Consider the following 27,912-nt stretch of genomic DNA (forward strand, 5'->3'; position numbering starts at 1 on the left):
GGCCTAATTACACTATGTTAAACGTGATGTTTTATATGTTGCTCTTTTTATTTTGATGTGTGGCAAACTCAGTGGTGTTTGTGTATTCTTATAGGTCCTCGTCCTATTTCCTATTGACACATACATAGAGACTTGTAATGGTAAGTGCTGTTATATTGCCTTCTGAGTTGCTGTTAACATTCCTTATTGTGACATTTTTCTTTAGTCTAGTATAGCATGATGTTTTTTCTCTCTGACCAGTTGAACCTAATTCCTTTGTGTATATTACTTTTCACAGATCAACGCTGAATTTAAAAGAATCACCACCATCCCACTACAGTCCAAGTTTATGTCTCAGCTGGACATCTATTCTGACAAACTGACAAATGTCTTTCAAAAAAGAGGCGGTCAACTCGGACAAAGGCTCAAAACAGTAGTTGCAAAAATGGCTGAGGTAAGTGATGCATATTTCAGACTGTAGTTTGTATGTCTGTCTAATTTTGACAATGGTGTGTGGACTTTTGGAGAGGTCATGGAAAGTTTAGAATATCTTAGATTATGAATATTTTTGGCAGGAACTTTGTGACAAGTGAGCAGCCTCGAGACTTAAATTTGAGAATTGTGCACCAATTTTATGATTGATTTACATTGTGCTTATAATTGTGTAGTACTAAAATGCCTGAATTTAGATAATGAAGGCTGTTTTGTTTTTTGTTTAGTGTGACGATGTAGATGCCGGACGAGAGTGCAGTATTAAAGGAGTCTGTATCTACATGGGTGAAGATCCACAAAACTTGACCCAGGAATATGTGGTGTGTATACATGTATATATGAATAATTGCTTGCTTCCCTTTATCCTCCATTTTCTTTTGTTTATCTAATTAATTTATGTGGACATAAAAAAGTAGTTCTACTGTCCATCATTTTGTACCCAACTATTAAGGAAAGGAATGAAATATGTGCTTTTGTGTAATTTCTTGTTACTATGAACTGCTGAGAAACATACTGTGTTTGTTTGGTACAATTATTATTTTTCCTTACCTCACTTGTCCATCCTGTCACTTTATGTCTTTCGGCACAGGGCATGGATGAAGAGTCCATCAAAGAAGCCATTGAAGACACCACTATGGGGATTTATGTCCAGAAAGAACATGCCAGAGGCAGAGGACATTGGAATCGTTCTGGAGGGCATCAAGGTGTTGCAGGATCTGGACAATGCAGCATTGGCTGTTTCCATGCTGTTTGGCCTAATGTATGCCCTCAACCTCAGCTATCCTCGAAACCTCTGCTACACTTTTGAGGTACTCCAGAAGATCATTATGGAACTGAATGATGAACTTTCTCATAAGGCACTCGCTCTGAAAAACAGACTCTTTCATAGAAAGGGTCAGAGGACCAGAACAGTCAGCAATGTTTCCACAAATCCACTATGGAGGGCATTATGCCATTTGCTTCACATCCTCCTTGAACTGCATCCTTTAATGTTTCATTTACCACTGCTAATTGCATGTTATGACATGTTTTTTCATTTGATCAGATGAGTTTCACGAAAAAACCTGTTTTAAAATCCATGTTGAAACAGTTAGGGGCATTATTGTGTTTCAATGCACTGTTTTTGATACAGGGTAATGTATCAAAAACAGTGCATTGAAACACAATAATGCCCCTAACTGTTTCAACATGGATTTTAGACTGATCATCCACTATAGTGGATGATCAGTCTGTGGGAAAGCTAGACCCCACATCCAGCCTGCCTTCTAGAAAGGCTCTAAAGAAGATGGTGGATGACAAATATGAGAAGGAGGCCGAGGCTCAACTGCAGAGGGTGGAGGGAGGGAGTCTGACTTCAGACATGTGGACCTATTCACACATCCCATGAGCATATTCTCCAAAACAAATACAACATGAGTAACTGTGTTCCGTCACAGTCTAAAGAGAGTAATCAGATTACAGTTACATTGTTGAAATCAGTGGATTACACGACGGTACTTGTGTTTTTCACTCATAAAAATCACTGTGTTCTTACAACAAAGATCGTATTTACAGCAGATGTCTGACTTTCTCCGGACCCCTGGTATCATTGTGTGGTCATGTTCACATGTATGACGGTGAATAGTCATTGCAGTGAGAGCTCTTACCGTCAATACAGCATCTTTGATCAAAGCTAAAGTTTTTGGTTCATGTCAGCAAACTGGACAGAAAGCTGCACGCTGCAGGAGACAGAAAGGACAGAGCAGCCGGACTGATGGGGGCCAGAGTCTGAGGATGAAGCCAACTGCTGCCTCACGTCGCTCTGCTTCCCTCTGGTGGTCATATGTTGAAATTGCAATAATTCATCACTGATACAGGGTATGCTATAGCAACACAAACATGTTTAAATGTGACTAAATATCCTGTAGGTGTGAATTTGAGTGTGAATGGTTGTTTGTCATGTTATTGGTGCTCTGTGCTCCCCCACACATCATAAGCTGTGATTTATTTGCATGCTTTAAAGAACAATTTAGTAGTTTCAGAGTTTGATGTTATATTTGATCTTATCTGTCTTGTTAGTGTTTATTTCCCATTGAAGCTGCGTGAAACCCACTGTTTGCTGATATCAGACATCATTCAAATCAGACTGTAGAAGACAGAGGGGGACACTTCCAGCGATGCTGCAGGCAGAGTGAGAGTTTGGTGCACATCACATGAGCTCAGAGCAAATGTGTGGATGTGTTCAGTGGCCCTTTGGCATTTGGGCAAACCTTAAACTGAAGATTTCTTCAGCATGGTTACCGAGCAAGACCAACGAGCAAGTCTCCATTTCTAACTGTTCAACACAGTTTCTCAGCTTCACTGGGCTAGGGAGCAAAATACAGACATTTATCAGACACAGCAGCCTCAGAAATCCTCCAACCAAAAGCCTACCAGCATGACAGACTGCAGCACTTGTAAGCATTTCCCTTTCACAAAGTGTTTTGTAGACATGAAGTTACAAGTATCTGTACTACAGACATCTGGCGAAACAGCTTTAAGGCTCACTTTTTGGCATGATCACTTTTTGGCACAACACTGGCTCAAAGGTTCACAAAACTACATCTGAACAAGCCACAAGACTTGAAACAATGTCCTATACACAGGTCAGACCAAGCTATGTCTGCTAAGAACCAATCAGATATACAAACATATTTTATTTTGATCTGCAGAAACACATGACTTTGAATTAGATAAGCATATACAGTTCAACAATCTCTCCTCAGTGGTTTTGGATATGGGGTTTTTGGGGTCTGGCTGCTCAAATTTAATTAAAAAATAATTCTAGCTGTAAAGTATTTTATATGGAAGTCTATCAGGACAGAAACTATTTTGGACCAGCTACCAAGTGGCCATGTAAGGAACTGCAGATTTGCTGTATTATGTTGTTACCTGGTAAAGACTACAGTGTTTATTGATTTTTGTTTGTGTTTAGCTTTACATAGATACTTTCTACCACTGACAGTTTAACATGACCATGGGACTGAATTTTGGTCATTTGAGGGACGGCAGTTCTTGATTAGCCTGAGAACCATTTGCATGAATAATTATCTATAGACATGAATTTTTGTTTATTTCTGCTGTTGACATTTGAACAGAAACACCTGTGGGATTTAATTTTGGTGCCACCCCCAAGTGGCCACAGGATCAACTGCAGTTTTAGGCACTATCACAGCGTGTGCAGGAAAATGGATCCTAGTGTCTGTGTTTCCTTATAAGACACTTATAACAGCGTGTTTTGTGATTTAATCAGTATACATGCTTTCCTGTACATTATTGATGGCAGATAAATATTGATATGCTACAGTTTTGCCTAGCAGACGTCACTCCCATTCAAATTTTAAAACTCTAACGATGGGCCGTCAACTAGTCCTGCACAGGGCCCAGACACACTTTCTGAGAGATCTTAGTCATGGTAGCTCCTGCAAGATCCACCCACAGAGGTCCTGAACACATAAAACTCAGATTCCAACCAGAGCAGTAGCAGAACTGAAGAAGCCACTCGGGGGAGTGGGAAACATCTTCAAAAACAGTCCTGGAGTCCAGCTGCCTCCATTGAAACTCTTGGAAATGACTCTGACCTGATGAATGAGAGCATCCACAGATATACTTCTGTGATTGATAGATATGCACTCAGAAACCTGACAGTGCCAGAAAAGCTGTTTTGTGATAACTGCACGGACACTTATATTAATGATATCTAGAATAAACACCAAGCATTCAAATGGAGCGACGTATCACACATGCCACAAAGATTCAATGTAGAGTTTGTTATTTGAGGTGCTTGCAGTCTGTCCTCAGTTCATTTTGTGCTCTCTGTAATTATTTTGTTCTTTTTAATACAGTGTGACAGTATCACTCAGCTGCCTCTGCACACAATAGGTTCAAATAATACAAGAGGGGGTACATTTAATGGGGCCCTGACACAGTAAGATAAACAGTCAATAATGGAGTATATATTTTTCAATGAATACATTCATACAATTCATACAAATTAAAAATCTATTTTGTAATCATATATTCATAGCTCATTTAGATTCAATTCAGAATTCTGACTTTAAATTCTGACAATTTAGACAATTTCTTTCCCCAAAATCCTTAATCTAAACTCAGATTTCTGATTTTTGAGATTTATCCTGCTCCTGCAAAGTCTGAGGGAGAAATCCAATAAATATGCTGTTTAAGTTCAACAAATGAGGCACATAAATAGGACTCCTGCTCTACTGAATCACCTCCATCTCTACCACTTCAGCCTGTCTCCTCTGACTGGATGCAGAAAAGAGGAGATAACGGATTTGTGGATTCCTGGCGTTGAAGAAAGGATTGATACACGAGGGAATTATGATGATAAGAGGCAGCACCATGGAGGTGGTCACGCTGCAGAGGGCTTCTCTCTTCAGCGTCATGGTAAAGATGATATGAAATATGATTGATGACAGCTGGAGCAACAACAGTGAGAGGTAGAGTCCTATGGTGCATCTGGCTCGGTGGTTGCTGGACTTCAACATTGTGTTCACGCTGAGTGCAGCCCGACACACACACACATAGCAGTAGCAGATGGCCAGCATGCAAAGACACATTATTACAGACAGGGGTCCAAACAGCAGCAGGTCCTCCTTTGTGGCGAGTGGGAGGCGGCCTCACACACGGGACCACTGGTTGCTGCTGGGAGTCAAACTTCATCTGGCTGAGCACCAAGCCTTGGCCATAAGCGCTCATGGTCCCGCTCAGCAGCCAAGTCTCACTGATGCTCATGTAGATGTTGTGAGTGTGGACCAATCTGAGGTAGTGAATGTGTAACGGGTACCGTAGCAACGGCACCGGGCTGCCAGATAAACTCCTGAAATTCAGGAAAGAAATGATGAGGCAGGGCGACAGCGTGTCAGTTCACAGTGCGTTCTCTGCAGTCATTTATTTGGACATTTCCTTCAGAAAATACTTATAACAATAACTCTTATTGTTCAGACTCATTATGTCCAATGTATGTGCAATATTGAATGTCCGTTCAACATGAATCAATCATAAATCAACATCAATACATTTCAGTCCATCTCAAAATAAAATACATTTCCAAAAATGTCTTTTCTTGCTCTTTATACTCAAAATGTATGGACTGTTGTAATATTAAGCTATTCAAAATGTTTTTACAAACTTCTACTAACAGTCTTTAATATAAACTGTCCTTCGATGAGCATAACTCATTCACTGTAATCACCATACTGCAAAGACCCATCAAACCAAGGTTAACAACTCTTTACTTAACTCTGTCTTACTCATATTCAATCCTAAACATTTTATTCACAACTCATTTGGCGAAACAACTCATAACCAAGTGGGAGCAAACTTATACGGAGCTCACTTGCACACACTGCGCGGAGGGATATGTGTGTGCCAAGCTAACAAAGTATCTCAGGCTCAGCCTGCTCGTCACGGAGCACAGCAACTAATTAAACCCATGTTTCTACAGAGCTATTTGGCCAACATAACTCACTCAACTCTTAAACACATTTTCACATCGTGTTATCCTTATTCTGTGTCATTTTACACATCACTAACCTGAAATTCAGGAAAGAAATGATGAGGCAGGGCGACAGCGCGTCAGTTCACAGTGCGCTCTCTGCAGTAATGAGGAAAATCCACCTGTAGCACAGAGAAACCCAGCACTCGACGCTGCCCCCTGCTGTTCTGGAGTGGTTATTACAGACCCATTTTTTTTAAAGGAAAACCCTTACAAAACACACACTTTACGTTTCTCAAGTATATACCTATTCCAAAAACAAACAATACATTACAAACGTGTTATTCCCAAAACACAAATGTGACACTTTTGTGGCCGTCACAAATGCCATGGCAGATAAAATCACAGTCATTTACTTTTTGTAGGACCGTGTAAGGGCCAGTGTAACAAGCCTGCAGAACTGACCCTGGATACATGCTTGTACATAAAGTCTGCACTATATGCTTGAAAGGGAGTGGAAGGAAGTAGAACTGATCTGACTCCAGCCGTCTCCATCATTCATAGAACATAACCTGTAGCTGCTTCCTGTCATACTGTAAGCACATACATAACAACAGCACAGGATGAATCTATGCATAGAAACAGAGAATCACACAATATACTATAATCATCCATAATTTAATATAACTGATTATTAGTATTAACCCTTTGACTCCACATACAGACACACAGGCTCTTCCTGGTGCTTCTCACCATCAGGACTTTAAAGTTGCCATAACCTCTCAGACTGTTAGACTTCTCTCTCAGAGTGAAGAGTTTCTGGATGGTACCAGGTAAGAAGTTATTATATGCTTTAAACAGGATCTGTGCTGTGCAGAATGTAGCAAGAAGGACCTAATACTGACCCCTGGTGGACACCTAGAAGCAAACTGCCATCTGCACATATTGCACTCTGTCAGTTAAACCACTTTGACCCAGTTCCAGGCAGATTTCTTTATTGTGCAGCTCATTTGAGATTTCTTCTGCTGCATCAGTTGTTGCCATTGAGGTTGATCTTTTCAGTCTAAATCCATGTTGGCTTTCATTTAATAACTGATGTTCTTCAATAAATGTTTCTAAGCGATCATTAGTGTTTCAAGGACTTTAGAGAAGTGAGGCAGCAGTGAGGCTGGTCTGTAGTGTGTGAAGTTGTGTTTGTTTCCATTTTTGAACAGTGCTGTAACTTTAGCAATGTTCATGTTCTTTGGAACACAGCTGCTTTGAAGTGACAGCTTCCAGATGTGTGTTAAGGCTGTGGTCATGTTATTAATCAGCTTTTTACTGATATATACACATCAATAGCAGGACAGTCTGATATGATTGTAATATCTGTTCATGTCGTTCATGTCATCTGAATTCAAAGGGCACTTGTCCATGCTAGAATTAGAAAGACGGCCAAGAATAACCCTAAAAACAAAAAAACATTTTTCTCACCGGTGTACACGAGAGTGAAAGACAGCAGGTTCAAATGAGGATCCCGTCAGCTCTCCCTCCTCCAGCGGCTCCCTGCTTCTAGCGGAGGCAAAGACCTGTCAGTGTGCACTATCAAGCAGCCGCCAGAGAAGTGCGTATTGGGATCCGGCTCGAAGGACCAATTTATGTTAGGAATAAAACCCAAAATATCAGCTGTTCATCACTCAAGTGCTTTTATTCCTGCAGGAAGGAGCAGTCACACACACAGACAGTCGCCTCTGTAGGAGTGCTCAAGGTCTTTTCAGAGCAGCTCCCTTCTTGTACCCTCTGTTATCTGACAGACACAGCTTCTCAGAACACACACATCTTAGAATAGGCACAAGCACAATCATATATGACAGTAACATATCATGTATGAGATCATAGGAGTAACACCACATATATTTCCATAGTAAGACATATGGACAGACTGTCTCCACAAAGTCCAGCAGGCCACAGGTTAGGTTGTTTCCAGAATTCTTCCAACAGATCCTTAGATACTTACCTTTAAATCTTCTGCCTGACTTTGAATCAACGTGACATCATCATCTTATTTTCTTTCAGGGCTTCTTGGTACTTTTTAAGTCTTCTTGGTGTATTGAAATATTCTCAATGTGCAGTTACATCACTGAAGTGAATTGTTGATCTTTGTTGTTAACAGGAACATGAGAATCTGAAGCAGTCTGTCCTGTTTTTATCTGATGTCTTGATGTGTGGCTCACCTGAACATCTGATGAGAGACTAAAACTATCAGGAGGACGCTGCCAAACCACCACAGACAGTCAGTCCTGCAGCAACAAGTGTTTGTCCTCACAAGTGTGTGAACTGCAGGAGAAGCACGCTCGTGATAAGCACTGCAAAACATGCCCCATGATCTGCATGAGCCTCTGACTTCTGTGACCGGGCCAGTGGTTTGCACTTTTGTCCACTAGGTGGAGCCACATGCTCAGACAGGCTCAGCTCTGCCTCCTTTCCCATCCACACAGCATGCTTTAAAAACATATGTATGTGTATAAATATGTATGAGTAGTAGTTTATAACACAACATGTGTGGGTGTGTGATGACACAGTTTTCAGTCTGGTTAGTAAAAAGTCATTAATAAGTCCAATTAGTCCAAACCCTCATCTCTCCTGTTCTCCAGCCTTCCTCACCACCACACACACACACACAACAAACTGTGGTGACAGGATAATACCAGATATCATGGCACTATTCTTCATAAGAATTCTTTTCTTTTCTGTTAGCAGTGATCAGTCTCATCTGAAGCTGTGGTTACAAACCACAGCACTCAGCAGTCTTATCTGAGGGCAGCAGGGGCTGATGGGAGTTTTGAGCAGCTCGTCCTCGTTTGGCCTCAGCTGCATCAGAGCGTCACTTCTCTGTGAGTTCACCAGAGGAAACATGCTTCTCCTGCCGGCTGCTGCTCTCTGCTGGCTGTGTTCAGGTGAGTGTTTCCAGCCAATCAGGCGCCGACGAGCCGCACCTGTAACAAACACTGACCTCCACCTGTCTCTGCAGCGCTGGTTTCCATGGCAGCAGATCTGACCCAGGACGATGCCTCGCTGACCAGGAGAGTCGGTGGACATGTGTCCTTCAGCTGTGGAGGGCTTCAACAGTGTAGTGACAGCTTTGTATTCTGGTACCAGAAGAAAGACCAGGACACATTCAGACTGATTCTCTATATTGATAATGATAATGGTGACATCTATGGAGGTTACAGTCATCCTCAGAAAGATGATTTCTCAGCTGTACAAACACAGAAGGGCTGGAGCTGGAGCTCAAGGCAGTTAAAGAGGATCATTCAGCCACCTACTGCTCCTGTTGGTGGAGTGGAAGGTCCCACAGTGAGAGATTATGGGAGCAGCCTGAACAAAAACCAGCAGAGAACAGAAAACCACATCAGCTTCATGTTTCACCTCCATCTCAGACTCAAACACTCAAAGAGCTCTGAAGCATCGAAAGCTGCACAAATGCATGTTTGATCCCAACAAAGGAAGGAATGAGTCCATGTGACCAGAGGGGGCGCTGACTGGGAGTCTTCCAGTCGGAGCTTCACATGTTAACAGAGGACGTTTAGAACCAGCAGGAAAAAGCTATGATGAGGACGCTGTGGTGCTTTTTACAAACATGGAGATTTTCAGTGTCTCTGTTTTACACAGACGTTCCTGCAACATGGAATTCTGACAGAATCCTGCCTCCTGATTGGATGCTTCACTCAGCAGGTTGTTGTATGAGCCTGTTTCACTGTGTGAGGATCTTTGGTCCTGGAACTAAACTGATAGTAACAGGTAAGAACTAACATTTGTTTTTACTGTTGGAATGTTGAAGCTGTTTAAAGTCACTTTCTTCATGGACTGTTTCTACTGAATCAAAATTATACAATATATAAAATACATATTTTGGTTTTAAAGTAAATGATGGTAAATAGACATCAATATGTAATAATTATAATATATAATAACTCATCATAATGTGTTAAATGTGATGTGGTAAATATTTTATCTAGCATGTCCATCAATAATATTTCATGAACAGAAATGTATAATATTTGACATATCCACACATACTGCCCGTGTCTGTTAAATCAATATTTTTGTTATCATGACTATTACAGTAAAATATTGAGACATAACTTCAAATATGTAATATGAGGACTTAAATCATATTTCATACATAAATCTGACCAATTAAAACAGATTAAAACAGAAGTGATTAAATAACATGAATTATATGTGACAGATTCATTATAAAGCAGTTTGGTTATTTGTTACATGTGTGTAAACTTTATATATAACCTCATATTATAACAGTGGATTTTTCATAGTAACCAGTTGTAGGTCAGCTACAGTTTATAGTTCAATGTCAGAAGCTCTGTCATAAATTGATGTTTTATTTGCTTTTAGCTTCCTTAAAGTTCAGAATGTTTTATGTGCTTGTTCTTATATTTAGTCATCAGATGCGTCATGTGACATGTCCTCCAACATTCCAAGACGTGCATGTTAGGTTCATTGTCTTTGTCTTTCTGTGGCAGCCCTGTGATAGACTGGCCACCCATCAAGGCCTGTCTCCCACTGACAACTACTATAGACTCCAGCCAGAGGTGAGAAACCATTTTGAAACCAAACATGTGGCAAATGTTTTAGTCAAACTAACGATTTAACTGTTCACATCAGAACCCATACAGGTGAGAAGCCTTTATCTAGCACAATATGAGGGAACTGTTTCAGTTGTTTTTAAAATTGAATGCTATTTGTCACATGAAGGATGCATAGATAAGAAGCCATGTTTGCCAAAGAGGAAAATGTTCTGAAACATCTGTGTGGAAAAGTTCCTTTGGGGAGTTTTGCTTGAGTCAATGATGTTATATCCAAATGTTTCTGAAACGGGTGAAAGGACAAAGCGACTAAACTGGACAGAGTAGCAAAGTTCATTCTGCACACAGCTGACAAGAGAAAAACACTCTACAAGCGATCTCAGGAACAGGTGCACAGTTTTGTGAGGAGTGTGAAAAGCGATGTCTGCAACCTAAGATGAGGTGGGAGATTGCTATGCATAAACGGGGATCTGCTCGTGCAGTTGATGGCTGTATGCACAGTTTTTGAACAAAATGTACTAATGACGTATTCCCTTAAAGCTTGATGAATTATTTTCAGGGTGTCTTCTATGTAATAAATATAAAAAGTTACAATGCTATGCGTATCCATAACGTTTTAATTAGGGATGTCCCGATCAGGTTTTTTTTGCCTCATTTTGAGTATCTGCCCATACCGAGTGTGTGTGTGTGTGTCCAGAGTGCCACGCTAGGAGATTGCACACACGCAGCAGCTCATCAAGGTCTCGAACCAGGATCTCTCGAGCCAAAAGCAGCTGTCATACCCCTACACTACAGGACACAGAGCCACCCTGCACAGAAGGAATTCACTTTGAGAGTCCTAATAAATATATTCGAGTCCTGATCGGGAGGTAATGTCCGATTCCGATCGAGTCTGAAATCACGTAATCGGTCTCACACTGTGCTGAGGCTTGCTTCGGTCACGTGACTAGTGACGTTTGAACCACTTCAGTGACGTTTGAAGCAGTTGAGTGCTTCGAACGGCATACGAGTCATGTGATTGGTTCGGGTTGTGAATCGCTTGGTGGGATCGGGTGTGTTCAGGGAGATGACTATATATCAATATATAGTAATAGATCAATCAGTTAGATAGTGAAATATATTAGCTACATTGATACATACATCGCAATTTGTCATTGTGTACATGTTAGTAGAAGAAAAGTTATTGATCACGTTTCTCTGGCGTGTGTGTGTGTGTGGAGGACCTCTTGCTGATTCGCGTATCATAAGTTTTGAACCCGGAACCTCTCGCACCCAAACCGACGATGATTCCCCTACACCAGCATCCAGCTTTGTTCTCCGCCGCAAATGCTTTAATTGTGTTAAACATTTTAATCGGATTAATCATGATGATCACTTCAAATGTAACTTTGTATACAAATTTTGTGCAGTAAAAGTGAAAGTTTAATGTATTTTATTGTGTCAGCCTGAAACCATTCAACCATGTAGTGTAGTCAAACGAGACTGTGCGGCGATTCAAATCCCAAACAATCCATGAACCAATAACACGCACCACAGTTCATTTTATCCACCACTAGATGTCCTACTGGAGCACTGTGTCAATGAAGCCTCGAGTAATGAACCTTTTTCTTGAATCGTGTGTCGAAGCTTCAACACAGAACACTGTGCAGTGACACAGCTCCCCATCAGCTTCAAGTAATGTCCTCACTCTGAGCAGCAGCCAGGTTCAAAGTCTTTAATGCAGCCATAAAATGGTGGAAACCTGTGCAGTAACATGTTATCATCCATCACTGATTAACAAGCAGAGATCCAATGCAGCTGTAGAGATTGAGTTATGATGCACAGATGGTGTTCAGGAATCATAAGAACACTTCTAACAGCATTCTGAGGCCGTCTCTCAAAATGAAGTGTTTCCAGAAACCTGCCTTCATATTATATAAACTGAGAATACCTCATCTGCTCACTTCTTTCATCCACCCACAATCAATCTGCTCAGATTATTCATTTTCAGGATCTGGACCACTGTGCTGGCAGAACAACCAAAGCATTGATGTGTCTGATCGTATCAAATAATAATTTTCTGCAAATTTGTAAATCTGTTCTTTGCTTCTGTCACAGTCTCTCTGTGGGTTGTGATCTAACTACACAAAGTCCTCACACAGTTTATTCATAGTAACAGTCAGATAAGAACATCAAATGTTACATTTATAGCGAGTGTAAATGATGTTTGGAGCTGATGGATTTGTTTTCACTGAAACAAACTTTATTAAGAAGGTGTGTTTCTCCTTCCTTACGGTCAGATCAAGGTCTGTAACTGTAACTGATAAGAACTCTGTGCTGGTTCAGTCTGTGAATGTTTGACCTGAGCTCTTTGTTCCAAAGGTCAGAACCGTCATCATGTTTCCTTAAAGAAGCCTTGAGTGTGACGGTGAATCCAGAGAGCTGAGCCTTTCTGTGCATCAACAGAGCGTTGAAAAGCTGCTGCTGTGAGTTCCATGTTTGTTCTTTCTCTGCTGTTTTCCTGCTGATGGACGTCACCTTCACTCCTCGGCTTCATCCAGATTCTTTTCTCCATCAGGAGGTAACTAACAGCAGTTTATTTATGAGTGTTGTTGTGTTACTGTGACTTCAAGTGTTTGCTTGTTGTGCTTCATTTGGAAGATTTACTGTATCTGTTCGTCTCGTGCCGATCATCTGATTGTTAGAGAGCTTTGTGTCATTCTAACAGACAGTGTGATTCAGCTAGTGAGAGGCGTTCACTGTCCTGTTGTTCAGAGGAGGACTGCTGGCTGCTTCATACAGTCATTAAACATGTTCCAGATGTTTGAAAATGTTCACAGTCAGCATGAAACAGAAAGTCTGTCATCAAACTGCTCTTTGTAGAACAATGCAGCATCTGTTAACACTGTGTCTGCATCATGTGTTCAGTCAGACACTTTTGACTTTTTACATTCTCACTGTGTCACTCATTCATGTTAAACTGTAGGTGGAGCTTTTACTGAGCAGCAGCCAGGTTCAAAGTCTTTAATGCAGCCATAAAATGGTGGAAACCTGTGCAGTAACATGTTATCGTCCATCACTGATTAACAAGCAGAGATCCAATGCAGCTGTAGAGATTGAGTTATGATGCACAGATGGTGTTCAGGAATCATAAGAACACTTCTAACAGCATTATGAGGCCGTCTCTTAAAATGAAGTGTTTCCAGAAGTGATGAGCTGCAGCAGAGAGCTGCATGTTTTCATGGATCTGTGAAAACTCTTAGCTGTTTTTTAAAGCTTGGAGAAAGATGGAGGTCCTGCTTATAAACAGTCCAAATGCACTTTTTATGAATCCTACAAAAACATAGTTTTATAGATAAGTTACAATCCAATGTTTCAGACATCATATGAAATCCTTAATGTAAAATGCTTCTTCACTGTTTATCATGACGTTATTTCTACACTCTCTGTACTCTGACCCATGTTTACTTTGTCTCCATCTGCTGGTAGAATCCAGAGTGACAGTGGTATTCAGTGGTGTAAGTGTTGGGGGGAGTGTTGTGTTTGTATGAAGGTGTGTGCTAGCAGGTCCCAGGTGTCTTTTTAGTCATTTCATTTTAGTCTTTTAGTCTTTAAAAACGTGAGGTCAGTCCTGATCCGGTCCTTTTGGGATGATTAAACATTCCAGTCATTAAGTCACAGCATCTGCTCACATAAACAGCTGCAGCCATTTGCTGAAATCATTTCAGTTATTTTTTGTACACACAGCACCCCATGTTGACAGGAAAACATTTCTGCAGATGAAAAAACAAAAAGTGAAATATGATTCAGATGGTTCTAACCTTCAGTCCAGCTGTGTCTGTGGACATGATGAGGAAAGACACACACCTGTCTGTATAAGACCTTACAGCTCACAGTGCATGTTAGAGCACATGTGACCCGCTGACAGTGAGTACAGTCTTCTCTCTGTACACCACACTCTCTGTTATGATTGTCTTCACACCTCAGTGCGAGTATTTGGGTTTTTACTGGCCTGACCTTTGACCTCTCTGACCTCACAAAGAGGGCAGAGTCCAAAGGTCAGCACCAGTTCCTCTTGAACACACCATAAACCAGCTGATAGACTGATGATCTTTATTCTTTGATTGATCCCAAACTGGGAAATTTTTTAATCTGAGCCAACAGTCTGTTTAAACCTGTTCAGAGTTTCTAGGAAGTCATGTGACCACAGAGGCTCCTCCTATGATGAAGTATAAACACCCTGAACACTGACTGCTCTCTGCTTCGTCACAGAAACCAACAACACAGGTAAGACTCACTCACTGTGAAGGAATGATGAGAAAATGCTTCCAACATGTTGAGTGCAGAGTTTTAATGTGGACATTAGCTGGATAGATCAATAGGAATCAATGGCTTTTATGTTATCATGTTCTATTATGAAGGTGACATCATGAGGTCACAGGTAAAGTATAAAAATGTTGACGTTTCTTTGACGGCCACTTTAGCTTCAAGATGGGAATGGGGGCCCTGTGGCCATCTCTCCCCAGATGAAAGCTCTGAGTGTTACAAGAATGTTTTTAGCATGGCCACTCTCTTCCGTGTAGTCTACTGTGCTTTATTTCATCTTTGAACAGCACATATATGCTCTGGTATGCATAACTTATAAATAACCATGGTGGGCCACCATGGACAGAAATGCCAGGGCCACATTTTAGTCCCAGGTCAGCCCTGATAAAGAGAATGTAGTTTGGTTGTAACGGGATCAACTCATTGTAAACTGGTGTTTAGAATTTCAATACATCACCCTTATCAATGTGCAGCTGTGAGGAGGTTGTAGCCTACTGAGATGTGAGTGGAGCTGGATGCTCACAAAGATGAGAACCATGCTGCTTCTGCTCTGCTCCATCCTGTGCTGATCTGCAGTTCATTGATTGCTGAGCTCCATCTAGTGGACAGACAGTAGAAGTGAATCAGGAAAAGTCTTTCAGACACTTGTTGGACCGGTTTCACCGTCACTGACGTGTTCAGACTGTGAGGCTGTGAGGAAGTGACGGCGTCCTCAGATCAGATTGTGTCAGACAGCAGGACTGAGGAGGACCAGGAGCAGCTTCTTCTCCACACAGGAAGCTGGAAAGTGTCTGTAAGTCCATCTGAACTGATCCAGCAGGTGAGAGTCCTTCCAGAGAAATCTCTCCATGTCTGATCACACTGTGCTGCATCACTGACTGATGGTACAGTACAGATGTTTCTGCTGCTGATTGGCTGCTTTCTCTTTGCTCTTTGATGACTTTTATAGCAGATGAACAGCTGTTTCAGAACAAGTTGTTACTTGTAGTGTTTTTCTGTTCGAGTCACAGCAGACTGTAGAACACAGCTCTCAGGTCACATGATCAGTGAGAAATGCAGGGAGTGTCAGAACCGGTCTGACAGCTTTCTGAGTTTTTGTGTTCACTGAGCTGTGTGGAGTTACTGTAATTCAATTCATGTCAGACAGACAAACAACAAGCGTCTCTGTTGATCGTTCTCTCTGTAAAGTTCAGCAGCTTCATTTGCTCTGAAACTCAGATCGACTCGTTCAAAGCTTCAAGCGGAGAAAAGGTCGCTTTATTCTGACTTTATCAGATCAGTCTGTTTCCGGTTTGACGCGCCTGTGCTGCGTTTTATTTTTCATGAATTCATATCGATGATTGAAACTCATCAGAAGAAACATTTTCTCTTCAAGGGTTCATAAATATGTGAATCTAATATTTGCCATGAGGAGAAGTGTGTCAGTCCTCAGAGCTCAGACAGTAGCTGCTCATGTGTTTGTCCTTTCTATAGAAAACAGTCCACAGACTGTTACAGAGGAAGGTCTCAGTGCTTCACTCAGTCTGTTCACACTGTGACAGAAACACACATGAACACATGTTCATTTATTCACATGTTCACACATGGAGAGAAGTGACAGAATTCTGAAGCAAACACTGAATGTGTGTGTGCACTGTTCCACTTACAGCATGTGACATCAATAATAACAGCATCAGAGATGTTGGTGTGTTTACAGACTCACCAAAATAAAAGCCTGAGAACCAAACCTGGTCTGAGGCTCTGATGCTAAGCTAACAGCATGATTAGCCTGTTAGCATCTACATGAAGGATCAATAACAACATGCTGACTGTGTGTTTCTGTGTCATGTTGCTGTGTTTGTGTGAAGGTGTGAGCTCTGCTATGAGTCAGTGTGAGGACAGAGAGGAGGGAGTCCCTCCCTCTAAAAGCCCTCTGTGTGGGGACCATGAGAGCCGGACCAAAGCTCAGAGGTAAGAGGACCGTCTCTGACTGTCCATGACTCTTCTCCATGTCAGAGCTCACACTCACATTATTCACACATCTGTGTGTTCAAGAACAAAGCAGCAGCACACTGCACACTCTGCTGGACCTGGACCTGGACCTGGACCTGGACCTGGACCTGGGCCTGGACCTGGACCTGGACCTGGACCTGCCAGCTGTGTGTCCATGAAGAGTGATTGGTCAAAGGATCACCCCCCTTATTTCAAAGATGTTGATCCATCTGAGGGTCAAAGGTCAGAGTTAATGTCACAGCTGCAGTTTGTTTCCATCATTATTAAACATTTAAAGTGTAACATGATGTTCAGCATCATTTTTCCAGAAGAAGCTCAGAGTCAGTGTTTGTGATTCTCTCAGGATCCAGGATGTGAGAGCAGACTCTGCTGGACCTGGACCCAGCTGTGTGTCCATGAAAAGTGATTGGTCGATGGGTAGGATCATTGAATTCAAAGCTGATCAGCCATCTGATGATCAAAGGTAAGAATCACTCTGGAAGTGTCTCCATGCTGTGATGAGCTCTGCTGGACTCTTGGGGTTGTATGTGTCTGTTTGCTCTGCAGGTGGTTGATGGTTTGGAGCATCTGTAGCACAGAGTAATGCATAACAGTGCTGCTTCAAAGTGTATGAATCATTTAAAATCTTCTATATGTCTGCATAAACATGACTTAAACATCTGCCTCACTGTACTAGAAAGGCAGCCCACTGAAACAAAGTATGGAAAGACATTTCAGTAATAAAACATTTAAATAAATGATAGATTCATACACTGTATGTAAATATTATTGTGCTGCCCCCTATAGTCAGCCAAAATTCTATGTTTGAGTTGAGATTGTCCTACGAGGCTTCCGTAGTAGCATAATGGTTCCAGAGCCAAGTGGAAAGTTTCTGCTGTGTTTTTTCATCCTGCTACATGTTTTTTAGTCGTCTGAGAATATCTGTCTGTAAGTATTATGTTTCATAAGCCCTTACCTTACGTCATGCGCTCATAGGAGGCACTTTAAGTTATTTAAGGTTAAGAAAACGGGTTAAAAGTGTGACGCTAATAGCGCTAGCGACCTTATGGGTTTTCAATGCAAATTAGCATTGTGCTAATCGCTAGCGGTTTATGCATTTTTCTGTTGTCTAGCTCAGCTATGTTTTGTCGGCCTGCAGAATTCAGCATTGATCGTGTTTCGGGTCATATTTATGCAGAAATATAGAAAGTTTGACCAACTTCCCAAAACGACTGTAGCTGTCAGCCTATATGTAGCTAGGAGCTAGTCTCCTCCTCCTCAGATTCCCAGGGTCCTGGTTGGATTTTTGCACGTACCTCACACTGCTGATTATTCTGACTTGAACACAGCCTGTGCAGAACTTTAAGGTGGCTTCTGTTCTTCGGTGTTTTTGGTTGAATTTGGTCAAATTGTGATCAAATAAATTGTGTGATAACAGTTTTTCAGTCTCTTGTAGTGGCCATCATGGACACTGATCCAGCTCTGTGTCCATGAAAAGTGAACATTTCAAAAATGTTGATACCACTTTAAGTCCTGTTTCTGTAACTTAGCAGAGTTCTTCAATGATCATGTGGGTCTGCTTGGCTCTGTAAAAGACCCATAAGCAGATCTGTGTTTGTAGATGTATAATAGAAAGTATCAGTATGTATTTATGTTGTCATGTTATCATCTCATGGTGGTTTCTGAAGGCTTTAAGTAAAGGAAATAACAAAGGTCTGCAGTGTGAGGATATAGACTCTATATCATCACACTGCAACGTTGTCTGACTGCGATTCATTACAAACCCATCCTGCTGCACATCGTTTAATGTTAAAGAAAGAGAAACATGGTGAGTGGAAGATTTAACTGAACTCTTACAGCTGTGCTGGCAGCCATTAAAGCAGAATATGTGAAGAAGAACAAATTACAAACCTGCTGGATGCAGCTGAACAGTGTGGAGTCAGGATAGTTTTCATTTTTAATACACACATTTTGTGTATTAATTAATTTTCTTCACCAGTCCATTGACTGTTGCACTTTGTATTTATTTCAGTCTGAGGTTTCAGTTCCTTTAATCTGAAATAAAGGCCTTCAATGTATTTGCCTGGGACTACTTTTACTCATGGTAACAGAGCTAGCTGTGCCCCAGGTAAACATTTCCTGCATTGAAAACTGACAATAGATATTACTGAAACACATGAACATGTGGACATAGGGGAAGCTAATAAGACACAAGCTAGACATCAGCTCAGACCTTTGACTTGGAGGAAATGTGAACAGCTGGACCTCAGGGACTTTAATTGAACCCTGGTCTAAATCAATGTGAACATATGATGACAGTGGAAGTGGAATGGAACTCTTAAAGCTGTGCTTCAGTCATTAAAGCAGCAGCAACAGGTTCAACATGAGCTGGATGTGTGGAGTTGGGATAGTTTTCATTTTTCATACAACAATGCTTGTTTGTCACCAGTCTGTTGACTGTTGTGTATCTGTTTAAAGTGAAAACACATCAAAACACTTAGTGAAGTGATTGTGTTGTTAAATGCTGATGTTTCTGTCACAGACTGCAGCAACCCAGTGTTCAGACTCCTGCTCAGGACGCCATATTTATGGTGAGTACAAACAGCTTCTAACTACAACACAACAGTCCTGGTGCTCTACAGAGACCCAGAGCCTGACCCCTGAGCAAGCATTCACAGAGACAGAACTGTGGTAGTAATACTTATAACTACAGCAGCTGTGCATACACAACACTTCATATCTAATGTTGTAGATTCAAGTAATACATGTATGAACATAAGCTGTAATATCATGAAACACTAAACTGTTATTCTGCTCCTCAAAGTCTGAGAGTTTATACTCTGTTGTTCTGTTCCAGCTGCTGGAGGAGAACATTGTCAGGTTTGTGAAGGACGAGCTGAAGAAGATCCAGAAGCTCCTGAGTCCAGATTACCCAGAATGCTCAGAGAGTCAGAGGGAGGATGAGGAGGATGAAGAGCAGAGGAGCAGCAGAGAGTCATTAGTGCAGATCACAGTGCACTTCCTGAGGAGGATGAAGCAGGAGGAGCTGGCTGAGTGTCTGCAGAGCAGTAAGAGGATTTGAAGAGCTTTAACATGATGGAAAGAGGAAATGAAGTTTACATTTACACACTCTGCTGTTAATATGATGCAGACATCTGTGAATTCTTCTGACTGAAAACACAAACTGTTTGTCTACAACTGATGAACAGATTTCATGGAGACAGAAAATATTAATTTGACACATTTATTGTAGCGTTCACTTATTAATGACATTTATTGTTTGTTCAGGAACTCGTGCTGCAGAGTGTGGACGTAAACTCAAGTCTAACCTGAGGAAGAAGTTCCAGTGTGTGTTTGAGGGGATCGCTAAAGCAGGAGAGCCGACCCTTCTGAACCAGATCTACACAGAGCTCTACTTCACAGAGGGAGGGACTGCAGCGGTCAATGAGGAACATGAGGTCAGACAGATTGAAGCAGCATCCAGGAAAGCACACAGACCAGAAACAAGCATCAGACCAGAAGGCATCTTTAAAGGCTCACCTGGAAGACAGGAACCAATCAGAACAGTGATGACAAAGGGAGTGGCTGGCATCGGGAAAACAGTCCTAACACAGAAGTTCACTCTGGACTGGGCTGAAGACAAAGCCAACCAGGACATCCAGTTCACATTTCCATTCACTTTCAGAGAGCTGAATGTGCTGAGAGAGAGAAAGTTCAGCTTGGTGGAACTTGTTCATCACTTCTTCACTGAAACCAAAGAGGCAGGAATCTGCAGCTTTCAGCACCTCCAGGTGGTCTTCATCTTTGATGGTCTGGATGAGTGTCGACTTCCTCTGGACTTCCACAACAATGAGACCCTGACTGATGTCACAGAGTCCACCTCAGTGGATGTGCTGCTGACAAACCTCATCAGGGGGAAGCTGCTTCCCTCTGCTCGCCTCTGGATAACCACACGACCTGCAGCAGCCAATCAGATCCCTCCTGACTGTGTGGACGTGGTGACAGAGGTCAGAGGGTTCACCGACCCACAGAAGGAGGAGTACTTCAGGAAGAGGTTCAGAGAGGAGGAGCAGGCCAGCAGGATCATCTCCCACATCAAGACATCACGAAGCCTCCACATCATGTGCCACATCCCAGTCTTCTGCTGGATCACTGCTACAGTTCTGGAGGACATGTTGGAAACCAGAGAGGGAGGAGAGCTGCCCAAGACCCTGACTGAGATGTACATCCACTTCCTGGTGGTTCAGACCAAAGTGAAGATGATCAAGTATGATGGAGGAGCTGAAACAGATCCACAGTGGAGTCCAGAGAGCAGGAAGATGATCCAGTCTCTGGGAAAACTGGCTTTTGAACAGCTGCAGAAAGGAAACCTGATCTTCTATGAATCAGACCTGACAGAGTGTGGCATCGATATCAGAGCAGCCTCAGTGTACTCAGGAGTGTTCACACAGATCTTTAAAGAGGAGAGAGGCCTGTACCAGGACAAGGTGTTCTGCTTCATCCATCTGAGTGTTCAGGAGTTTCTGGCTGCTCTTCATGTCCATCTGACCTTCATCAGCTCTGCTGTCAACCTGCTGGAACAACAACAAACAACATCTGTGCAGTCTGAAGGCTTTAGAGACAAACCTAAACTAAAACACCTCCACCAGAGTGCTGTGGACAAGTCCTTACAGAGTCCAAGTGGGCACCTGGACTTGTTCCTCCGCTTCCTCCTGGGCCTTTCACTGGAGACCAATCAGACTCTTCTACAGGGCCTGCTGACACAGACAGGAAGTAGCTCACAGACCAATCAGGAAACAGTCCAGTACATCAAGGAGAAGATCAGTGAGAATGTGTCTGCAGAGAGAAGCATCAATCTGTTCCACTGTCTGAATGAACTGAATGATCGTTCTCTAGTGGAGGAGATCCAACAGGCCCTGAGATCAGGACGTCTCTCCACAGAAAAACTGTCTCCTGCTCAGTGGTCAGCTCTGGTCTTCATCTTACTGTCATCAGAAGAAGGTCTGGAGGTGTTTGACCTGAAGAAATACTCTGCTTCAGAGGAGGCTCTTCTGAGGCTGCTGCCAGTGGTCAAAGCCTCCAACAAAGTTCTGTAGGTGGATTTATGAACCATTTCAAACATGGTTGATTTTTATATGAACAACAAAACATTGACTTTGTGTTCAATCTTTTTTTTTCTCAGACTGAGCAGCTGTAACCTCTCAGAGAGAAGCTGTGAAGCTCTGTCCTCAGTCCTCAGCTCCCAGTCCTCTAGTCTGAGAGAGCTGGACCTGGATAATAATGACCTGCAGGATTCAGGAGTGAAGCAGCTGTCTCGTGGACTGGAGACTCCAGACTGCAGACTGAAGACTCTCAGGTCAGGATCCAGCTTTTTGATCATCAGTTAAATTCTGCTTCATGTTCATGTTGAAGATCTGTTGGATTTTCCTTCTTTCTTCTTGAGTTCATGACATGTTTTGTACCTCCAGTCTGTCAGGTTGTCTGATCACACAGGAGGGCTGTGCTTCTCTGGCCTCGGCTCTGACCTCCAACCCCTCCTATCTGTGAGAGCTGGACCTGAGCTACAATCATCCAGGAGACTCAGGAGTGAAGCTGCTGTCTGCTTTACTCAACAGTCCAGATTGTAGTCTGAAGACTCTCAGGTACACAGAGACCACAGAGCATGAGTCCTCCTCAGTCTGTCAGTTTAGCTCATATATCCACAGCTGTTGATGGATGGACTGAAACTGCAGAGAAGAAATAATCACTGATCCCTGATGTTCATCTTCCTCCATCATTAAGTGTCCATCATGTTAACTTCACTTTTCTTTATACACGTTCTTCATGTCAAAATACATACAGACTGATTTTCAGCTACACTTAGTGCAGATCAAATACAAAATGATGCCCTACTTATTAATGTCCTCAGCTGTAAGAACCACTGAATTATTTCCACAAACAAATGTTCCTGAAACAATCCATATGTGAAGCTTCAGAGGAGACAACAACACAATGGTAGAAGGAGGAGTTCCTTCAGTCAGAGACAGAGAGCAGGGAGACACTACAATATTATCACTGTAAAAACTACACACAGACATGAGTGAATGTATTTATTTGAAGTGTGTCAGAAACTCTTCCATCCATGACACATGTGAACCAGGCTTGTGTTTGCATATAGAGTGAAAGGAACAAACAGTCAGAGACAGTGTGGCTTGTTTGCTGCTTTGGATAAATGCACAATGCTGAGATCAAACCTACACTGTTGCTGCATGAAGAGGATTTTACAGTAAAGCACTGACAGAGAGCAATATTTCACAGAATGGAGGACATGAATAAACACAGAGCAGATCAGGAGAGACTCTTCTGGAGTCGACACAGATGAGTTTCAGTCTGTTTGTGTGTCTCTGACAAACTGAGGAACTCTGCTTCATGTTGATCAGCAGTTTGGACTCATGTTGGTTAGAAAATCATTCTGACTGTGTTTCTTCCTGCAGGGTGGAGCATGGTGGAGAGCAGAGGTTAAAACCTGGGCCGAGGAAGTGTAAGTTTGACTCAGTCTTTCCTCATGTTATTGTGCATGAGTCAGTGTTCTATCAGTCCATCAGAGCTGTTGTAGCGCAGCCTCTGCGGTTGGATTTCTTTGGTGTTTACTGGAGTTTATTACTCCCCAGCAGGAGTTTTAGGTTCCAGCTTTGTCATTGGTTTTCCTTTTTTCTCTTGTTAGGGAGCTTTAGTGTGTTGTAGTGTCTCTGTGTTTGTTTGGGCACTGCTCAGCTCTGAGTTCATGAACTGCAGCCTAACACTGAAACCAGCCTGTGTAGCTGCCGATCTGAGAGTGGGGATGAGTGGGGAGGTGCAGACATGCTGTGTGTGGGTTTCCCCTCAGCCTGGGACATAACAGAGACAACCAAAGCAGACAAAAGACAAAATCCAATAAGAGACCACAAAGGGTTGAAAAGGTCCAAACACAGGAAGAAACAGCTCCACAGTCCAAAAGCAGGCAGGACTCAGACACAAAGAATCTCATCCAAAGGGTCAGACTGGACTGATGGACTGAAGAGTGGAGACACTGAGACACTGAGCTGTGAGCAGCATTATTAGGGTTAGGGTTAGGGCGAGAAACGCCACTGTTTAAGAAAACGAGTTACCACCAAAATAAGTTTCACACGGGGTCTCTGTTTAAAGTTTGTAATCAATTAGTAACAAAACACGTTATCCGCCATGTTTCCCTGCACCGCTTCTTCCCTTTTTTCCCAATCTGCTACAAACGCCCTGATTTTCAGCACAATGCAGCATTTCCATTCAACCAATCACAGGGCAGCTTTCCAACTGTCATGGCGGCGCCCTGTCAGTAGATAGAAAGTATGTCCAGTCGTCTTTTAAATGAGTGTTTTAGCTGTGTGACATGAATAACTTTGACAGTATCCATGAGGCAGTCCTCTTTTCTTCCATGGGAAAAAAGCGGAAGCCTTCCATACAGAATCCCGAAACTCAGCTGGAGGGAAAATACCGGCCACTTCCTGTTCACATACTAAAGAGAAAAACTTTTGTCATGCGGATCAACTGACAGCCGGCGAAATAATATTATTAGAAATACATATATAAATACATAAAATGAGTTTTGTGATGAAATGGATTTATAGCTTTTTGGGTGTTTAATAAATGTTTAAAATCAAAATATAGATTAGATTTTTTGATGTTATTACAAACTCATGATGATATATTACAGTTTGAAACATAAACTAGAAGTTTCATATAAACCCTTTTTGGAAAGAAAACACTTTTTTCTGGATTTATAGTGTTTTGGAAGCAATCTCTTCGTTTGTTAGGCGGGACGGCCGAAACCAGTTAAACAAGCTTTTACTGACAGCTCTGAACAGACCACATTAACTTATCATTCATTTTAGTGCAGCCGCCACAACTTCCATTTCACAAACCATTTTTTAATCTTCAGTTATTATATTTCCTTTTATTTTGCTTTGTGCTTTGGTTTCATTCCGTAACACTGGACTTATTTTTATGAAGGTTTGAACTCTGACAGTGTTTGAACAGGAGAGAAAGGAGTATAAAGTGTGTAGTGAGGGGTTCACAGCCTTAAAGCATCTAGAATAACTGTAAAAAATAAAGCCCATCACTTCACGGATTTCACCTTTTGCGGGTTATTTTTGGAACGTAACCCCGCGATTAACGAGGGACCTCTGATGAGAAGGAAGAGACTGGGCTCTCAGCTGCAGTAAAGGGGGCAGGTCTGGCTCCAACACAGGTTTCAATGTGCAAGATGTTTTGCCCTCACATTCTTCTTCCATTTCCACTTGTCCTGAAACTTCGGCCTTCGCTGTCAACCTTCCTTTTCTTACTCACACTTGCCATTTTAGAAATGGGCAATAAAAAAAAAAACACAGATCACTGGCAAAACTGGGTGGTGAGAGTTTGACCATGTTTGCTGCCATCTTGTGGTGAAATGTTAAATATATATAAATAATAATCATTTTTAAAGGTGTGATTTCATCCTGTGGACAACAGTACTGGTGGCATATTATGACATTATTGATTTTATGACAGAGGCTTCGGCCCAGTGAACATATGAACTGGACTTTTGGTCTGTTCTACAGGAAAAACCCTCAATGATAATGCACCAACAATCCCAACCAAAGAAAGGAACATAAGGACAGAAGAACCAAACAGGAAAGAAAATAAAAATAACTATTGTATATATAACCTAGAAAATTTCACAAGAAATTTTGAGTGGGCCAATGCGCGCTCACCCACACTCTGCTGCCGGTCCGCCCCATTATATACCACCAAACCTCATTCCTGATCACCGGCAGATGTGAAAGATGCCACTGATGACATTTCATGCTTTTACAGTGTTTCTGATTGGTTTTATATAAGGTTTAATAGGCCCCAAGCTTCTCCATTCATTCTGAATGGAGGAATCCTAAAGATGTGGATGTGACTTTGGCTGCTATTTTATGAAGTTTGGTAAAAGACAGAAACATGAGGACTCAGTATGATAAAGTCCAACTCCTTATGAGCAGTTTGCAGTTGAAATGAATGTTCTGTGTAGAGGCATGCCAGACTGATAGGGTTCCAAAGTTAGCTGGGTTTTGTCAGGGATCTCACCAGTTTCCATTATTTCCTATGAGGGGGGTTAGGTCAGCTTAAGTGGCTTGCCTGTCAAAACAAAAAGTGGCACAGACATGGGGACTCAATATGTCAGAGGTCTAATGTTTATCTACATTTTACATTTTGAATGAAGGTTCTGTGTGAAAGCATGCCCAAACGCCATGCCTTCAAAGTTTTGACAGTGATTTGATGCCTGTGGGGAGGGTCGATCGCAGTTTTTCTGGATTTTTTCAAACACCGTTTATCCGATCGACACCAAACCTCAGAGGGTAGTAGTCCTGACCGAGCCGGTCGATTTGATGTATAATTTGTAGGGGTGGCTAGCGCTAGTTAGCTGTGTAATGAATTAGAGGCTTTTATTTTGAAAATCAGTGTGTGTCTGTGTAAGTGTGTGTGTGTGTGTGTGGGGGGGGTGGGTTGGGGACACTCCCTAATGCATGTTAAAACATGTTTAAGTGTTTTATTTTGAAAATCTACACGTCAGCCATATCCTGTTATTGTGCAGGGTCTTTTATTTTGAAAATCCATGTTTGTGTGTCTGTGTGTTGGCAGGTGTGTATAGTGTGTGTCTGCATATTTCTGGGTGGCTTGTATGTAGTTTACCAGGCCTAGTAAGGTGTGTAATGATTTGGAGGCTTTTATTTTGAAAATCAGTGTGTGTGTGCATGTGTGTGTGTATGTTAGTGTAGTTGTGTATTTTCCTGTATGGTTGTGTGTGTGTGTGTGTGTGTGTGAGTGTAGTTGTGTATGTTCCTGTATGGTTGTGTGTGTGTGTGTCTGCCTCTGTATGGATTAATACAGTGAAGTTACATTGGTTTGAATGAACCCAATGCATTGTTAATGGGAGCGGCCATCTTTGATGATGTAATCAGAGAAGTCAGTTACAGCACCTGTGGAGGTTACCATGGAAACGGCTCCCTCAGTTTTCGGCTTCCTCCCTGGTATTGTGACTTTTGCCTTTTTTTCTCTCTCTCCCCGTCGTTCGCCCACTGGTTTTTTGCGATTTATGTGAAAACCGTACGTCGGAACGGAAAGAAAAGTCATAGCACAGGTGTCCCGGTACAGCCGGACGTCCTGTAAAAGTTTCAGGTCGCTCACATTAAAGCTGTGGGACTAGTTCCGCCGAAAATGTGTCCAGAAGAAGGAGAATAATACAGAAGCGGAATAAGTATTTACAATAGTAACAGTGGAACAATATCAGGATAGATCAGGAGGTCTGAGTCTGGTCTTTCAGTCCAGATCCTCCTCCAGACTCTGATGAAGGAGCTTTTGGATGATGCTCTTTATCCAATGATACAGTTGATGCTGCTGTTCTTCTCATGTTCTAAATGTGTCGTCTGTCTTTACTCACATTGCTGCAAATATCCAGTTTGTGTTTGAACACAAAGCTGATAGTTGTGTGTTTGTTCATTCAAACATTAGTGACAAAAAGTCTGATGATAAACTTTGTATGAATGAACAACACATCAGTCAGTAAAGACAGAATGAAGCCATCAGATGTGTCAGATGATAAACTGCAGCTGTGTCTTTTTCTCTCCATCAGATTTCTGTCAACTTGAAGTCGACACAAACTCAGTGAACACAAAGCTCAAACTGTCTGACAACAACAGGGAGGTGACATATGTGAGAGAGGAGCAGCCATATCCTGATCATCCAGACAGATTTGACAGCTGTCAGCTGCTGTGTAGAAATGTTCTGACTGGTCGCTGTTACTGGGAGGTCGAGTGGAGAGGAGAGGTTCATATATCAGTGAGTTACAGAAGAATCAGAAGGAAAGGAGTCAGTGCTGACTGCTGGTTTGGAGGAAACAATCAGTCCTGGAGTCTGATCTGCTCTGATCGTGGTTACTCTGTCCGTCACAATAACAGAGGAACATTCATCTCCTCCTCCTCTGGCTCTCACAGAGCAGCAGTGTATGTGGACTGTCCTGCTGGCACTCTGTCCTTCTACAGAGTCTCCTCTGACACACTGATCCACCTCCACACCTTCAGCACCACA

The 27,912-nt window shown here is 42.1% G+C and overlaps 1 pseudogene; it reads left to right on the forward strand.

Moving 5' to 3' along the window:
• Nucleotides 1-27,912, forward strand: LOC114429908 (NACHT, LRR and PYD domains-containing protein 12-like; annotated as a pseudogene).

The sequence above is a fragment of the Parambassis ranga genome, unplaced genomic scaffold (genome assembly GCF_900634625.1).
Source record: "Parambassis ranga unplaced genomic scaffold, fParRan2.1 scaffold_21_arrow_ctg1, whole genome shotgun sequence".
Lineage (NCBI taxonomy): Eukaryota > Metazoa > Chordata > Actinopteri > Ambassidae > Parambassis > Parambassis ranga.